At 41.5% G+C, this 16,226-nt stretch overlaps 1 long non-coding RNA gene across 1 annotated transcript in view; it reads left to right on the top strand.

The window, feature by feature from the left end:
• The window catches only part of LOC114484393 (uncharacterized), a 231,349-nt gene that overhangs the window by 179,352 nt on the left and 35,771 nt on the right, over positions 1-16,226 (top strand). The window contains exon 3 of the long non-coding RNA XR_003677239.2: positions 1,477-1,561. This is a non-coding gene — a long non-coding RNA (uncharacterized lncRNA). The remainder of the gene's footprint in view (positions 1-1,476; positions 1,562-16,226) is intronic.

Below are 16,226 nucleotides of genomic sequence, written 5' to 3'. Positions count from 1 at the left end.
AGCTGAAGCTTTTACGTACCAGGAACTTACTAAAGTCAGAACTGTTGAGCTGTACCTTACACCCTTGGACTTCCTTTTCAGGATAGTTCTTTAAGAGAGATAGTCCAATGTTTGCAGCAGTAGATTCAAGGAAAATAATCTTTTACATGTATTGAAACTAAGTACAATTTATATCACTTTATATATCATTCATCCTGAACAATAAGAATTACTTGCTTTGAGGACATTAAACATATTCAAGTTGTAATTGTAGATAGCTGATCATTAACATTTTTATGCAAATATAAAAGTAATATCTTGGTATTTTTAATATCCCATTCTGTGGAAAGTCTCAATTATTCCTTTGATTTCTCTTTTCTCCTGTCTCCTTTTATCCTTTCCCTACTGACCCTGGAATTATCTGTAATGTGTACCAGCTGTTTCTTTTCTGTCTGGTTTTCTCACTTTATTATTCCTATTTCTTATTATTCTTGTTGTTGAACTGGAAGTTGGAAATTCGGATGCTCAGGAACTCTCTATTCAATTGGGGGTGTTTTGAGTGCAAAGTCCATGCTATAGCCAGAGCTATAGTGTCAGCTATTAAATCCTGGTTAAATAGGAGATGCTGGGCATGAGAGGGGAGAAGAGGAGGAAAACCAATATGGAAAAACAGATAGGAGCTGCTCTCTGGTGGGAAAAGTGTAAGAAATTGTCCCTGCCTCTGGATACGTGTCACTGGGTAAATGCCACAAAAGTAAGAACCGAAGTCACGCAAAAATGGGGAAGCGACAGACTTGTTAAAAGAAAAAGGAAAACTGGCCTATTAAGCTTAGTCTAACCAGCTTACCATTCTTTATATTGTCCATCCCCCGAGCTTGGTAAACGTTTTTGCCTCATTTGGGAGCAAAACAAGTCCTCACCTTTTTGTCGTTGTTATCGTTTGGGGTTTTCCATTCTGTTTTTTGTTTGTTTGTTTTGTTTTGTTTTTGCTTTGTAGGTGCTCCTTGGAGTAGAGAATATTCTTTGAACCAAGAGTAAAGAGGGCTTGACCTTTACTTTGGGGAAAAAAATGTGCTCCCAATTACCGTAATTATGTTTGCAGAGGAGAAATATTAAGAACAAATCACATGGTTGGATGGATGCTGTCCTGAGGGTGAGGAGCGCTTACAGTGACCAAGACTTTTAGGTCTATGACTAGGTTACGACTGATGGAGGTGGATGTAGCCACTGGAGATCCTCCACCTGGGCTGGGGGATTCTACTGATGACCAGAACCACTCAAAATGATGTGTGAGGTTGAGAGTGGGGCTTGGGATCTGAGAAGCTGAATCTAAGAATGCGGTCTCTGATCTGGTCCAAGACCTACATTTTTAGAACAATTCCCTAGTAGCTACTTTTAGAGACTCCCTTTAGTATGAAGCCTAGCATATGTGTGCACCATTATCGGTATAGTCTGGGCACTCAGTTCTTGAAATAATTTTGTTTATCCTGGTTGTAGGTGAATAGCTCTCAGATGGCAGCTGCATCAGGACAGCAGAGAGCAACAGTCGCCGTGGGCTGCTTTTCCATCCATTGGCTCATAGGTGGGTAGAATCTGTCCTCTCTCTTCTCTTCTGGCAGCTCTGAACCTGGAGCATGTACTTCTGCAACCCGGCTGAATCATCCTCCCCTCTCTCTCCTCCAATAAACCCCTGCCCTTCTCTCACTAAACCGTCATGTTTATAGCCTCACTTTTTTTCTCGATTCATTTTATACTTTGTGTTATTAGTTATTAATTTATTAATTGCTTCCAGACTTCAGCTTTATTGTTATGAACTATTGTTAATATTTTAATGGTATCTAGTTCCCTCATTGCTGGTATTTATTGCTTCACCATCAATTCCCTATTCCCAGCTGTTGTTTTGAACTAGCGTTATATATTATTATGTTTCTTCATTGCCTCTTCTCTCTGTCACAGCTGACTGCTTTTTTACCTCTCCCTCTGTGGACTTTCCTACTGTTCTCCCCCCTCCGAGTTGCTCTGAATACTTTGTTGTACCTCTCTCCATTCACTGCCCTTCCAATAAAATGCACGATATTCTTCGATTCCCCTTTACTTCTTCTCTAATAGCTTTCTCTGTTGCCTTGGGGGCATTTTATGGTGCATTTATTCCCTAGAGCACAGCCAGGGTCCCTCTCCCTTTCCCTCTCCGATCTTTCTGATTCAATTCCAGTCTCCTCCACAACCTTCTCATCAGCAGTTCCCAACACTCCCACTCCCAGGGCTGCCCTTGCAGGCTTCTTGTTTTTGCTCTGGACTCAGGTTTCTGCTCTGGTTTTCACCTCACCGACTCCTATCCCTTCCACATTTTCTGAACTTATCGATCTTCTTTAAAGTGGTTCATCCAGCCTAGGCTTTTGTTCTAAATACATAATATTCCTTCCCCCCAAAAAACTCCCCTACATGTTATCTTTTCCTCTAGAATTACATACTAATATTTATTGAGTATCTTCTGTAGAACAATCTTAAGAAACCATTGTAAGAGACGTAAATGTAATATCTCTTTTAATCTCAGCGAGGACAATAGTAGTTCTGTGAGGGAGGTGTTACCCCTGATGCGGAAACTGAGACTGAGGGGGTGAAATATTTGTCCTCTCTTACGTGTTAGTGAGTGGTGGGCTGGGATGTCCATCAGGTCTGACTCCAGAACACAAGCTCTCGACCACCAGCCTCTGCCAAGCCCACGGACAACATCTGTCTTGACTGAGTGAAGGCAACCTCTCTATTTCCTTGGCCCCCATCATTAGCAACTTCCCTGTCCTAATAAAGGAGTTGAACCCTCATTTTCTATAGCACTTTAGCTGGCATTTTTTCTCTTTACACCACTCTGTTAAGAATATTCCATCTGTTCTTTCTCTTCCTTGGGGAGGAGAGCTGTCTGGCAGTAGACAGTAGGTGCAGATGCAGGCAGCAGGTGGCCCAGGGAGTCTGTCACTGAGCAGCAGGAAGTTATAGGCTGTTGATCAGGCAAATCTAGGAAAGGACCTGGGGATACAAGGACCCAGTCCTGAAGGACCTGGGGCATCAGGCTGGGAGATGAAGTGGAAAGTCAGGCAACAGATAGGCCATTGATGTAGGTACTGGAACTAGGGCACAAGGTGGGTTTGTACACAAAGATTGAGGTAAAGCCCAGGAACATGGACTGGGTCCAAGGGCACACTGACATGAGGTGTGGATGGTTTGGGATTGGCTCTGTCCCAGAGTCAGGGGCAGATGAGGCTCTCCTCGAGGCTGTGACCTTGGTGTGATGTGATGAAGCCTTGGAAGGTGGTACCAGGCAAGGAGAAGTCGGTTTGGTTATGAGAGATGCTCTAAAAATTGGACATGACATGGTGAATAAGAGTACCTTACATCATTCCTGAGGAATCCCTGATGTGACTCAAATTTTTGTTTTTATATTTACTTTTCTATCGATGAGCCAAAAAGTCAAATTGGTTTATCTAAAGACCTGTTAAAAAGTGTTGATTTGGATCAACCCATATTCTTTTTTTAGAGGTATGCAATTAGTTTTAAGTACCTAGGTTGCTTCTAAGAGTGGTACTGCATTAACAGGTTAAATAACCATTAGTTTTGGATGGCTATTTGCAGAAAACATTTTGTTCCTTGATGTGGTGAGAATCATTTTCCAGTAGTAGTGAAAAATTACGCTCCATGCTTCATGTTTCTTATGGTTCCCTGTGGCCAAGTGCTGGCTGGAGTTAGAGGTTTACTCTGTGGCCATGGGACCCAAACCTTTCCTGATCCATGTACCTTGCTAGGTTGTGGGTTTTTTTGCTCTGATTTACCCAGTACTTTGTCTCTCGAATATGGTGGAAGTCAGCAGGAAATACCCACAGAAAATGAGTGCTGTTGGGTCCTGCCTGCATGACGGTAGGTGCAGCCCTCCCCTTCCTTCTGCAGAGTTGGCTGCTAACAGCTGAGCTGCCTTCCTTTCGGTAGCATTGCGTACGCTCCCTCCCTGGTCCCCATGCATCCTACAGCCAAAGGCCTGACTGGTAGAGGGGGCACAAAAGGCTTGAGATGGCACTGATTTTGTAGTACAATTCCTGCTCCAGATCTCCCTGTGGGATCAGACTCCCTCATTCATTTTCTCTGGAAAGTCCTCTGTCCATCAACCATGAGCACTCAAATCCCAGTCTCCAGTTTCACTTTTACTTGAGGCATTCGGAGAGAAGTGGTAGAAATAGGGGAAGTTGCTCATCAGCCTGTCTAGAGATCAAGACTTGTCCAAGTTGGTGCCAAAGTCACACAGACCTGACTTGAAGCCACTGTTGTTTGATCTGAGGCATCTATGGGTCCCTTCAGGAGGGTGGATTGAAATTCATTCACTTTTCATTCCATGAGTTTAAGTGTCAAAAAGCCTTGATAAAATGTGATTCTGTTACCAGGAGGGCTAACAGTAAGATGGTAAGAATAGCAACTATCATTATTAAGAACCTAATGTGTGTGGGTGCCAGGCAGTGCGTTAGGCAATTTATCTCCATAATTCCTTTAACTCCTAAAATAACCCTGCTAGGTAAGTGTGGTGGGGACTTGCCACTGTCCCCAACAAAACGCCCAGCCTGCTGGCCACAGTAACAGAGTTGGAGCAAGGCATCCAGTGAAGGGGCACATTTCCCGAGCCCCTTCCAGCGAGGTGGGACCCATTGCTAAGGGGTGTCTCGTGTCAGCTCTTCCCTTTTTGCAAGGAAGCTCCCACCATGAGGACAAGGATAAGGCCCCAGGGAATCACAGAGAACTATGCTGGAGAGAATCTCACTTTCTGCTCTGTGTGTTCGAAGAAGTGCATTTTTTTTTTTTTTTTTTTTTACATAAGATGAGGACATTTCTATATGGTTTGAACCATTGTGTTTTGGGGATTTCTTTATTACAGTAGCTCTTATTCTCTAACTAATACGGTAAATATTATTATCCCCAGTTAATAAACTAAGACACGGAGGCACAGAGCAGATAGATAACTTTCCCCCACAGCAATATCAGGAGTGAAGATTCAAACCCAGATGTTTCTGCTCAAAAGGCCACTGAGAATTAGTTTGTCAAACAGTTTCAGTTCCCTAGAAAATGGAACCTAAAAAGTCTAGTAAGGCAAAGGGCCAGAAAAAGTCTTAAATGAAGGTGACATCAGAGGGAGATTCTGAGAAGCCAGGTGACAGGGCTCTGTGACCCTCTGGCACTGCCCTGGGCTGGGTGCCCACAGTGAGCACTGGGGTTACTCAGGGAGGAGAGACTACTCCTGACGTTTTGTACGGAATGTAGCCTGTAAGGCACCCTAAAGCAGCACTTCTCAAGCTCTGCAGTGCATATCAATCACCTGAGGGTCTTGTTAGAATGCAGATTCCGATTCAGGAAGAGTGGGCTGAGGCCTGAGATTCTGCATTTTCATACGCTCTCAGGTGATGCCCATGCTGGTGGTCTGGAGACCACACTTGGAGTAACAAGAATCTGTGAGGTTTTGCATTTCAAGGGTGAGCATCCTAGACTTCAAAGAGCAATTCACCAAGAGCGCCTGGTATTTAAATTAACCAACTCTATTAACACTCTAAATTACAAAACTCCAATTCCCAGAGTGCCTTTCAGAGAAGTGCCTGGCCGTCAGGACGCCTGGATTGTACCTTTAGTGCAATTCGAATCACTGGCTACGTGGATTTTGCTGGTACTGGTCTGCAGGTGATAGGATTTTATAGTTATGAGATGCAGTGGTATGCTACAGATCAAAATATTTTTCACTTGTTTGACTCTAATCTATGGGGAAGGGGTGAAATGGCCAATTGATTATAATTCAGAATATAAAAAGATCAAAGTCCTATAGCACATAGCAGCAGTGCTGTCCACAGAAAAGGAGCAGGAGCTCACGGGAAAATGTTCATGTAGTATATGAGGCATTAAAAATTCTGTTACATTATTCTTGCCACCAAGATTGTAATGAAAATGGGAAACAGCACCAACTTAACCCATTCTCATTACAGTCGTTAGATTGTAATCTCATGTTCTCCCTCAAGAGAATGCTAAATGAGATTTTAAACAAAAGAGAGGACAGAGAAGTATGGAGAATAAAGGAGCAAATAGAAATTGGAAACTTAAAAAAAGTGATGCATGATAGACTTCCCAGTGTTCAATTGAGGCTTTCTCTTTACTTTAGAAACAAGAACAGAGAACAGAGCATTGCAAAGACCAATTTAAGCCTACGTGGAAAATCCATAACACAACCCAAACCTGGTAACTATTTAAAACATAAAGGAAAATGACAGGCACAAATTTGCTCTCACCCTTTAATAGCTGGGTTCACTTTAGAGAAAAAGACATGAAATTACCAAAAAAAGAGAAAACACACGCAAAAAGACAAAAACAACAACAAAACCCTGAGAGGAAGAACCTTGTAAGTATCATCCTCTGTACATAGTTCCTGTTTGGGCTCTCTCTTCATTTTTGACACTAGGCATGTGAGCATGCTTAGATCATATGGATATGCTTGCTTTATCCACTTTCATGCTGCTTGCGGGAATGAAGAGTCTTTGAAGGTAACATGTAAAAAATGTATGGGGGGGGGACTTCCCTGGCGGTCCAGTGGTTAAGACTCCACGCTTCCAACGCAGGGGGCACGGGTTTGATCCCTTGTTTGGGAACTAAGATCCCACATACCACGCAGCGTGGCCAAAAAAAAAAAAAAATGTGTAGTGTGCATGGAAAATACATTGAGAGATACATCTTCCAGGATTTATGGAAAACCTTGGTATACTGGATGTAGTGGTGAATTTTTCAGAGAAAGCCATACATGCCAATCAACTTTATAAACATTTATTGAGTACTTATTAAGTCCAAAGTATTCTGATGCTTACTATAAGGGGTCTAGTCTAAATTCATTCATTACTTAATGCATAAAATATTTATAGATCTACTATGGGCCAGACACTGGAGGTGGGGAAAGAGTGTTAAATAGAGAGACGGGATCCTTATTATATCTAGTTGAGTGGTAGAGCAAGGCATTACGCAAATAAACAAGTAAATTACTGTATAGCTACAAGTTGTTGTAAGAAATGGAAATGAAAACAACAAGATAATAAGAGGACAAAGAGGGAAGATCTAAATGGGTAGGAGGGAAAGGTCTCTCTAAGGAAGTGACATTTAAGGAGGACCCAGCAAGACAAGTAAAAAGTGGGCAGAAGAGTGTTCCTGGTGGAGAAGAGCAACTAGTTAGTTACCAGCCTCCTTGGTAGAGGAGATAGACGTGTGTACCACAAGGTCTATTTAGGAAACAGAACCCACTCCAGGTGTTTCAAAACAGGGAGTTTAATCTGAGAAGTAAGTTTCAAATATTTGGAAGCATTGAAAAACCTTAGAGGCAATTGGGCTTCAACTCCAAGATTAGCTGCATCATCTCTACGACTGGGGGATAACAGGGAGAAGTAGTGTCCCCAGAGCCCAGGAACAAAGATGTTCTTGGGAGAACTGAGGGAGAAGTTATCTGGGTGGGGGCTGAAGCCCTGGGGGAGGCTGGGTCACTGCTGTCAATGCCACCTGAAAGCAGGAAGAGACAGAGGGGGAAATATCCTGGCCTCTCACTTCTTTCTTCCCTCCACGCTTCAGCAAGTGCCTCTCATTGGCCAAACTTTGCTGGCAGTCAGTTGGCAATGGGAACCAAGCAAATGTAATTTGCAGAGGGGAGGAGAAGTGGGGAGTGGATCTGAGAAGTGAACACCAAAATGCTGATCAATACACAATACGTAAACCAACGATACCTGCTATAGAAAAATATAAAGCAGGTAAAAGGGAGTGCAGAAGGGCTGGGTGTTGGTGGACACGATTTTGCACAGGATAGTCAGAGGTCACTCTGATCTGGGGACAGGAATGGAAGAGAACGAAGTGCATGCAGTGACGGAGGGAGCCTCGCTTCTGTCTGGGGGAAGGTTTTCCAGGCAGAGAGAAGCAAATACAATGACCCTGAGGCAGGAGCTTGCTTCCGCGTGTTGAGGAACAGCAGGTAGGCAGTGTGGCTGAAGCCCCATGAGCCATGGGGTCAGAAGGTGAGATCAGAAAAATACAGGGGGAGAGTAAGGCTTGGCAGATCGCATGGGAGTTTCTAGCTATGGTAAGAATTTTATTTATTTTTAACTGAGTGAAGTGGAAAGCCACGGGAGATTTTTGAGCAGAGGAATGGCTTGACCGGATTCAAGGTTTTAAAGCACTGATTTGGCGGTGACATGGGTAGCGGTGAAGCAGGGAGAACAGTTAGGAGCAGTGGTGTGCTGGCAAATGTTTAACAGCTGGCTCTACGAAGAAAACAACAAGTAAATAAAATACAATTACTAGTTGTTGTAAGAGATAGAAAGGAAAATAACACGGAAATAAGAGAAAGACAAAGAGGGGAAATCTGATTAGGATAGGCGGGAGGGAAAGGCCTCTCTGTGGACTTGACATTTAAAGAGAGACCTGACAAGCCAGGTGCACATCACAGGTCATCAAGTCTGTTTCTCTGGGTTTGAATGGGACCATCTGTCAGCAAGTCCAGATGTTGGAGAAAATGTACTTAAAGAAAGAAACAAACATCCACTAGGGAAAATATATTCTTCTGTTTTCTTTGGTAACATATATTCGGTATTTACTATGTTCTCAAAGGATTTGTGTCTAACTTGAATCCACCCTTCTGCACTTGAAGCCTTTTCTTTATTATGAGTAGAGAATGGAGAGTAGTTCACTAAGCCCCAAATTTGGTCTCCTTAAGTTATCCACATGCGACGCTTGGGGCTGAACCTTGGTGTAGCTGAACTGCTCTCCCTGCCACGTTAGTCCTTGATGACTGATCCCTTATTCTGGCGAAGTTAGGGAGAATATCGACAAATCTGAATGATGTTGCGAGTCACCTGAGCTGTTGCACCAGCCTGTTCAGAATTTCTTATAGCCTCTGGATACCAGCACTAAATAAGATGCAGAATGAGCCACAAAGGGACCTGCCCTGAGGGTTTTGCAATTCCCACTGTCGAAGCCCAAGGATTCCTGAAGAGAGTGGAGGAAATGAGAAGAAAAACCAGCTGAAACAGTTCATTGAACCTGCTCTGAGTTTATATGTTCTGTTGTTTTGACAGCTTTTTATAAGCGTGTTGCATGGATATGGTAATGGAGATGGAGAAACAAGGTGGAAATTGAACAGGCACATAAATACAGAAAAATTACCAACACAGTATATATACACTATTATACAGTTATATCAAAGCAATGTTGTACTGCAGGAACACCTCTGCTCTATTTACTGTTTTTCAGGTAAAGAATATGGTTTTAAATGAGAGAGACTTTGAAGGGATAATGAATAAATCTAAGAGGAGTATACTAATGTTGAGACCATGTGGTGGTAATTCACAAGAACGAGTAAAGATCTAGGCTAGTAATATAAATGTGTAACACTGCTAATGCAAGTGTGGCATTAGGCCAGAAAATGCAAAAAAAAGAATACAGAAAGAGAGAATAGCCTTGGGAAATGATCAAGGTTGTGAATAGAGAAAAAATAATGATTGGTTGTGCTAGATGGCTTTGCTACAGATATATTTTGTAGATGGCAGTTGGTTCGTGCCCATTTTACAGGTCAAAATGTGAACTTATTGTTTACTACAAATCTCATTGTCTTATTTCTTGGTCCTATGTCATAATATTTATATACGTGTGTGTGTGTGTATATGTATATATATATTTTGGGGTACTTTTTTTTGTTTTCTTTTTTAACATCTTTATTGGAGTATAATTGCTTTACAATGTTGTGTTACTTTCTGCTGTATAACAAAATGAATCAGCTATACATATACATATATCCCCATATCCCCTCCCTCTTGCATCTCCCTCCTTCCCTCCCTATCACATCCCTCTAGGTGGTCACAAAGCATCGAGCTGATCTCCCTGTGCCATGTGGCTGCTTCCAACGAGCTATCTGTTTTACATTTGGTAGTGTATATATGTCCATGCCACTCTCTCACTTCGTCCCAGCTTACCCGTCCCCCTCCCCGTGTCCTCAAGTCTGTTCTTTATGTCTGCATCTTTATTCCTGTCCTGCCCCTGGGTTCATCAGAACCATTTTTTTTTTTAGATTCCATATATATGTGTTAGCATACGATATTTGTTTTTCTCTTTCTGACTTACTTCACTCTGTATGACAGACTCTAGGTCCATCCACCACACTACAAATAGCTCAACTTTGTTTCTTTTTATGGCTGAGTAATATTCCATTGTATATATGTGCCACATCTTCTTTATCCATTCATCTGTCGATGGACACTTAGGTTACTTCCATGCCCTGGCTATTATAAATAGTGCTCCAACGAACATAGTGGTACATGACTCTTTTTGAATTATGGTTTTCTCTGGGTATATGCCCAGTAGTGGGATTGCTGGGTCATATGGTAGTTCTATTTTTAGTTTTTTAAGGAACCTCCATACTGTTCTCTGTAGTGGCTGTATCAATTTACATTCCCACCAACAGTGCAAGAGGGTTCCCTTTTCTCCACAACCTCTCCATCATTTATTGTTTGTAGACTTTTTGATGATGGCCATTCTGACCAGTGGGAGGTGATACCTCATTGTATTTTGATTTGTATTTCTCAAATGATTAGTGATGTTGAGCATCCTTTCATGTATTTGTTGGCAATGTGTATATCGTCTTTGAAGAAATGTCTATTTAGGTCTTCTGCCCATTTTTGGATTGGTTTGTTTGATTTTTTGATATTGAGCTGCATGAGCTGCTTGTATATTTTGGAGATTAATCCTTTGTCAGTTGCTTCGTTTGAAAATATTTTCTCCCATTTTGAGGGTTGTCTTTTTGTCTTTTTTATAGTTTCCTTTGCTGTGCCAAAGCTTTTAAGTTTCATTAGGTCCCATTTGTTAATTTTTGCTTTTATTTCCATTTCTCTAGGAGGTGGGTCAAAAGGGGTCTTTCTGTGATTTATGTCATAGAGTGTTCTGCCTATGTTTTCCTCTAAGAGTTTTATAGTGTCTGGCCTTACATTTAGGTCCTTAATCCATTTTGAATTTATTTTTGCGTATGGTGTTAGGGGGTGCTCTAATTTCATTCTTTTACATGTAGCTGTCCACTTTTCCCAGCACCACTTATTGAAGAGACTGTCTTTTCTCTATTGTATATTCTTGCCTCCTTTATCAAAAATAAGGTGACCATATGTGTGTGGGTTTATCTCTGGCCTTTCTGTCCTGTTCCATTGATCTATATTTCTGTTTTTGTGCCAGTACCATACTGTCTTGATTACTGTAGCTTTGTAGTATAGTCTGAAGTCAGGGAGCCTGATTCCTCCAGCTCCATTTTTCGTTCTCAAGATTGCTTTGGCTATTCGGGGCCTTTTGTGTTTCCATACAAATTGTGAAAATTTTTGTTCTAGTTCTGTAAAAAATGAAGACTGGCCCATTTTTAATTGGGTTGTTTGCTTTCTTCTTGTTGAGTTTTAAATGTTCTTTGTATATTTTAGGTAGTGTATCTTCTGCAATTTTTTTCTCCCAGTCTGTGGCTTATCTTCTCTAGCTCTTGACATTGCCTTTTGGAGAGCAGAAATTTTTAATTTTAATAAAGTCAAGCTCATCAATTTTTTTCACGGATCATGACTGTGGTGTTGTATCTGAAATGTCTTCGCCATACTCAAGGTCATTTAGGTTTCCTCCTATGTTATTTTCTAGGAGTTTTATAGCTTTGCATTTTACATTTAGGCCTATTAACCAGTTTGTGTCCTTAATTTCTCTTTCAGATTTTTCATCATTAGTGTATAGGAATGCAAGAGATTTCTGTGAATTAATTTTGTATCTTGCTACTTTACCAGATTCACTGATTAGCTCTAGTAGTTTTCTGGTAGCATTTTTAGGATTCTCTATGTATAGTATCATGTCATCTGCAAACAGTGACAGTTTTAGTTCTTCTTTTCCTATTTGGATTTCTTTTATTTCTTTTTCTTCTCTGATTGCTGTGGCTAAAACTTCCAAAACTATGTTGAGTAATAGTGGTGAGAGTGGGCAACCTTGTCTTCTTCCTGATCTTAATAGAAATGGTTTCAGTTTTTCACCATTGAGAACGATGTTGGCTGTGGGTTTGTCATATATGGCCTTTATTATGTTGAGGTAAATTCCCTCTATGCCTACTTTCTGGAGGGTTTTTATCATAAATGGGTATTGAATTTTGTCAAAAGCTTTTTCTGCATCTATTGAGATATTGAGATGATCATATGGTCTTTCTCTCTCCGTTTGTTAATATGGTGTATCACATTGATTGATTAGTGTATATTGAAAAATCCTTGAATTCCTGGGATAAACCCCATTTGAGCATGGTGTATGATCCTTTTAATGTGCTGTTGGATTCTGTTTGCTAGTATTTTGTTGGGGATTTTTGCATCTATGTTCGTTAGTGATATTGGCCTGTAGTTTTCTTTTTTTGTGCCATCTTTGTCTGTTTTTGGTATCAGGATGATGGTGGCCTTGTAGAATGAGTTTGCAAGTGTTCCTCCCTCTGCTTTATTTTGGAAGAGTTTGAGAAGGATAGGTGTTAGCTCTTCTCCTAATGTGTGATAGAATTCACCTGTGAAGCCATCTGGTCCTGGGGTTTTGTTTGTTGGAAGATTTTTAATCACAGTTTCAATTTTAGTGCTTGTTATTGTTCTGTTTATATTTTCTGTTTTTTCCTGGTTCAGTCTTGGAAGCTTGTGCTTTTCTAAGAATTTGTGCATTTCTTCCAGGTTGTCCATATTATTGGCATATAGTTGCTTGTAGTAATCTCTCATGATCTTTAGTATTTCTGCAGTGTCAGTTGTTACTTCTCCTTTTTCTTTTCTATTTCTGTTGATTTGAGCCTTCTCCCTTTTTTTTCTTGATGAGTGTGGCTAATGGTTTATCAATTTTGTTTATCTTCTCAAAGAAACAGTTTTTAGTTTTATTTATCTTTGCTATTGTTTCTTTCATTTCTTTTTCATATATTTCTGATCTGAGTTTTTTGATTTCTTTCCTTCTGCTAACTTTGGGTTTTTTTGGTTCTTTTTTCTCTAATTGCTTTAGGTGTAAGGTTAGGTTGTTTATTTGAGATGTTTCTTGTTTCTTGAGGTAGGATTGTATTTCTCTAAACTTCCCTCTTAGAACTGCTTTTGCTGCATCCCATAGCTTTTGGGTTGTCAATATTTCATTGTCATCTGTTTCTAGGTATGTTTTGATTTCCTCTCTGATTTCTTCAGTGATCTCTTGGTTATTTAGTAGTGTATTGTTTAGCCTCCATGAGTTTTTATTTTTTACAGTTTTTTTCCTGTAATTGATATCTAGTCTCACAGCATTGTGGTCAGAAAAGATACTTTATACAATTTCAATTTTCTTAAATTTACCAAGGATTCATTTGTGACCTAAGATATTATCTATCCTGGAGAATGTTCCATGAGCACTTGAGAAGAAAGTGCGTTCTGTTGTCTTTGGATGGAATGTCCTATAAATATCAGTTAAGTCCATCTTGTTCAATGTGTCATTTAAAGCTTGTGTTTCCTTTTTTATTTTCATTTTGGATGATCTGTCCATTGGTGAAAGTGGGGTGTTAAAGTCCCCTACTATTTTTGTATTACTTTCGTTTTCCTCTTTTATGGCTGTTAGCATTTGCCTTATGTACTGAAGTGGTCCTAGGTTGGGTGCATAAATTTTTACAATTGTTGTATCTTCTTCTTCGACTGATCCGTTGATCATTGTGTAGTGTCCTCCTTTGTCTCTTGTAATAGTCTTTATTTTAAAGTCTATTCTGTCTGATACAAGAATTGCTACTCCTGCTTTCTTTTGATTTCCACTTGCATGGAATATCTTTTTTCATCTCCTCACTTTCAGTCTGAATGTGTCCCTAGGTCTGAAGTGGGTCTCTTGTAGACAGCATATATACGGGTCTTGTTTTTGTATCCATTCAGCCAGCCTGTGTCTTTTGGCTGGAGCATTTAATCCATTTACATTTAAGGTAGTTATCGATATGTATGTTCCTATTACCATTTTCTTAATTGTTTTGGGTTTGTTTTTGTAGGTCTTTTCCTTCTCTTGTGTTTCCTGCCTAGAGAAGTTCCTTTAGCAATTGTTGTAAAGCTGGTTTGGTGGTGCTGAATTCTCTTAGCTTTTGCTTGTCTGTAAAGGTTTTAATTTCTCCGTCGAATATGAATGAGAGCCTGCTGGGTACAGTAATCTTGGTTGTAGGTTTTTTTCCCTTTCATCACTTTAAGTATGTCCTACCACTCCCTTCTGGCTTGCAGAGTTTCTGCTGAAAGATCAGCTCTTAACCTTATAGGGATTCTCTTGTATGTTATCTGTTGCTTTTCTCTTGCTGCTTTTAATATTTTTTCTTTTTGTTTAATTTTTGATCTCATTTGGCTTAACTTACTGTATTTTGGGTCTCCTGTTCACAGGCTGCAGGTTTGTAGTTCCCACTGTTTTTGGTGTATGCCCCCAGTGTTGAATGTTGGTTCATTTAGTGTTGTCCCAGAGGTCTGTGAGACTGTCCTCAATTCTTTTCTTTTTTTTTCTTTATTCTGCTCTGCTGTGGTTATTTCCACTATTTTGTCTTCCAGGTCACTTATCTGTTCTTCTACCTCAGTTATTCTGCTATTGAGCCCTTCTACGAATTTTTAATTTCATTTATTGTGTTGTTCATCATTGTTTGTTTGCTCTTTGTGTAGGCTTCCTGGTGGAGGGGACTGGTGCCTGTGTTCTGGTGGATGAGGCTTGATCTTTTCTTTCTGGTGGGCAGGACCACAGCCGGTGGTGTGTTTTGTGGTGTCTGTGAACTTAGTTTGATTTTAGGCAGCCTCTCTGCTAATGGGTGGAGTTGTGTTCCTGTCTTGCTAGTTGTTTGGCATGGGGTGTCCAGCACTGGAGCTTGCTGGTCATTGAGTGGAGCTGGGTCTTACTGTTGAGATGGAGATCCCTGGGGGAGCTCTTGCCAATTGATATTACATAGGGCTGGGAGGTCTCTGGTGGTCCAATGTCCTGAACTCAGCTCTCCCACCTCAGAGGTTCAGGCCTGACACCCGGCTGCAGCAGCAAGACCCTGTCAGCCACACGGCTCAGAAAAAAAGGGAGAAAGAAAGAAAGAAAAATTTTAAAATATAAAGATTTTAAATTAAAAAAATTTATTAAAATAAAAAAATTTAAAAAATAATTAAAAAAAGAAAAGAGAGCAACCAAACCCATAAACAAACCCACCAGTTATAACTAGTGCTATAAACTATACTGAGATAAACATAAAAATCAGAAGCTAGTCAGTCGCATACAGCAAACCCCAAGCCTACAGTTGCTCCCAAAGTACGCCACCTCAATTTTGGGATGATTCATCATCTATTCAGGTATTCCACAGATGCAGGGTACATCACGTTGATTGTGGAGATTTAATACACTGCCTCTGAGCCTGCTGGGAGAAATTTCCCTTTATCTTCTTTGTTCGCACAATTTCTGGGGTTCAGCTTTGGATTTGTCCCCACCTGCATGTAGGTCGCCCTCTGGCATCTGTTCTTCACCCAGGCAGGAGGGTGTTAAAGGAGCGGCTGATGAGGGGGCTCTGGGTCACTCAGGCTTGGGGGAGGGAGGGGTACAGAATGCAGGGCGAGCCTGCGGCGGCAGAGGCTGGCGTGGTGTTGCAACAGCCTGAGGTGTGCTGTGTGTTCTCCTGGGGAAGTTGTCCCTGGATCACGGGACGCTGGCAGTGGCGGGCTGTACAGGCTCCCGGGAGGGGAGGTATGGATAGTGACCTGTGATTGTACACAGGCCTTCTTGGTGACTGCAGCAGTAGCCTTAGCGTTTCATGCCCATCACTGGTGTCCACCGTCACTGGTGTCCGTACTGATAGCCACAGCTCACGCCCATCTCTGAAGCTCGTTTAGGCTGTGTTCTGAATCTCCTCTCCTCACGCACCCCAAAACAATTGTTTCTTGACTCTTAGGCAGTTCCACACTTTTCCCCAGACTCCCTCCTGGTTAGCTGTGGTGCACTAGCCCCCTTCAGGCTGTGTTCACACAGCCAACCCCAGTCCTCTCCTTGGCCTCTGACCTCTGATGCCTGAGCCTCAGCTCTCAGCCCCGACTCGCCCTGGCAGGTGAGCAGACAAGTCTCTCAGGCTGGTGAGTGCCGGTCGGCACCGATCCTCTGTGCAAGAATCTCTCCGCTTTGCCCTCTGCACCCCTGTTGCTGCGCTCTCCTCTGCGGCTCCGAAGCTTCCCCCGTCCACCACCCAC

This window comes from Physeter macrocephalus, chromosome 19 (genome assembly GCF_002837175.3).
Source record: "Physeter macrocephalus isolate SW-GA chromosome 19, ASM283717v5, whole genome shotgun sequence".
Taxonomy (NCBI): Eukaryota; Metazoa; Chordata; class Mammalia; order Artiodactyla; family Physeteridae; genus Physeter; species Physeter macrocephalus.
This window is presented reverse-complemented; position numbering and strand designations above follow the sequence as displayed.